Source organism: Centroberyx affinis, unplaced genomic scaffold (genome assembly GCF_046629955.1).
Source record: "Centroberyx affinis isolate AG114_WGS23_722 - 3 ecotype Tasmania unplaced genomic scaffold, CSIRO-AGI_Caff_v1 ptg002757l_1, whole genome shotgun sequence".
Lineage (NCBI taxonomy): Eukaryota > Metazoa > Chordata > Actinopteri > Beryciformes > Berycidae > Centroberyx > Centroberyx affinis.
Window position 1 is genome coordinate 206,965 of NW_027280918.1, and position 2,013 is coordinate 208,977.

General features: G+C 40.0%; 1 long non-coding RNA gene across 1 annotated transcript; it reads left to right on the plus strand.

The window, feature by feature from the left end:
* The first annotated feature begins 966 nt into the window (after positions 1-966).
* Positions 967-1,708, plus strand: LOC139657782 (uncharacterized). Its single transcript, XR_011696185.1, has 3 exons — positions 967-1,075; positions 1,365-1,494; positions 1,634-1,708. It is a non-coding gene; the product is annotated as an uncharacterized lncRNA (long non-coding RNA).
* The last annotated feature ends 305 nt before the right edge of the window (positions 1,709-2,013 follow it).

Below are 2,013 nucleotides of genomic sequence, written 5' to 3' on the forward strand. Positions count from 1 at the left end.
CACTGAAGCCAAGAGTGTTGTGTACAGTTTTAATCTGAGCTCCAATAAAAATGAAATAGACTGGAAGCTTTTTTGTACGGCTTACTGATTTCACCACATCTCCCCTTCATCCAGGAAACGGGGTTAAAGAAATATTTTGAGATCTTGAAAAACAGACTGAAGAAGAAGGCTGGAAGGCTTCTTAGCTCTGATGTTAAAGATAGTAGGGTTGGGCGCTCTGCGGGAAAAGGGGTCTCCCATGAGGAAAAAGAGATCCAAGACACTCTAAAATATGTTCAAAAGCCTTTCTTCTAGCCTATTTGACTATTACAAACAGTGCAGCATTGGGCACAGTTTTGAATATTTTCATAGTGAATAGCCAAATACCTATTTTGGAGTGCCTAGGCCAGTGGTTCTCAACGTGGGATCCGGGGACCACCAGGGTTCCTTGAGGGGGTTCCCCAGCAAATGGATGAATTGTTGAACTTCAGCATTATTTCATTTACAAGAAGTTAACAAAATAAGAGAATGTAGAAGAATGACTGTTTTGATCATAGTTTCCCTGTTATCTCTCTACCTACAATACAGACAGTCTTGGGATTCTGGACAAAATCATATCTGACAATAAAAATATTCTCAGATTTGGGTTCGAGAGTCAAAATCTCATCGAATGGGAATCGGTGGCCCTAATGTGGACTAAATTAGGGGAGAATCACTGGCCTAGGCTCTATTTCCTAAGGCTTTACAAGTAATGCATGGATTGTGGAAATTAGTGTGTGCAATTAGTGTCCCCGGTATTTTACACTTATATTATTTTGCTGTCCTAATATTTTGCATAATCAGAGCTGACATATATACAACCATGTAGTTAGAGACCCATTCAACACCAGCCTCAGCAGGTTAACAAAACAATGCCTGCCCTCCTATTCATCAGCTGTTAGCTTGGCAGTTAGCCGCCACCGATGCTAAGGAAGTAGCATTCCCACTGTTTACAGAACATGGACCGAGAGTGAAGCGGGTGGCTACACCACCAAAACAACTATGTTTACTTAAGATAAATCACTGAAAGGCAGCTATGTGTTACCTGTGACAAAAGGTAAGGGGGGGAATGAACGAATGAATAGCTTCAGTAAAGTAAAGAAAGTAGAGATATCGCTGTGGAGCTTTGCTAACGTTAGATAACTGACCTAGCTTGCTAACACAACTTGTTCATTTGAGGCGGTTTTTATTAGGAAGACAAGCTTTAAACTTAACTGAATCGAAACGGAATACGTAGGAAAAACCGTTGGGACCTACAATGTAAACCTTGGTTGAGTTGCTAGTGAGCTGTTAGTGAGTTTTATAGCATTAACACCTGTTGTTGTCTCCCTGTCTGAACCTGCCAGGTGAGCCATGGATTTCCTCACTCTTTTCGCTGTCTATGTCGCGGTGGTGCTGACATGCATAGCTCTGGTCTGCAGATACTCAGGCCAGCAGCAAACCCCCTTTAGTTTACTCTTCAACTACATATCAAAGGTGAGAGTGAAGAATCTCCCAACTGTACTTCTACAAACTGGCACTGAGCGGCGCTGTAACATTGTAATACCTCAATACATAGACATTAACTGAAGCTGTGGCTCGCTCATGAATAACTGTTTTTTGTTTTTCTTCACAGCTAACTGCACCTTTTACGCCTAAATGGCTCCAGAGGTTTTCACAGTGGACCTTGCACAGGCTGTTTCATCAAAGGTTTGTAGTGAAAGAAATCCACTCTCATGCATATATACCAGTCAAAAGTTTGGACACACCATTTTTTGGACACACCACATTTTTATTTATTTTTACCATTTTCTACATTTTAGAATAATAAAACTATCTTATATTTTAGATTCTTTAAAGTAGCTTAGCCGCCCTTTGCCTTGATGGAAAGGCAAAGGCTTTGGAAAGAAATTCATACATAGGCATCAACTTCACTATTTATATTTGTCTAAGAAACAAATTTCAATCATTTAAGCATAAGCCTTTATATCAAAATGGCTTTAAGAGAATGAAAAA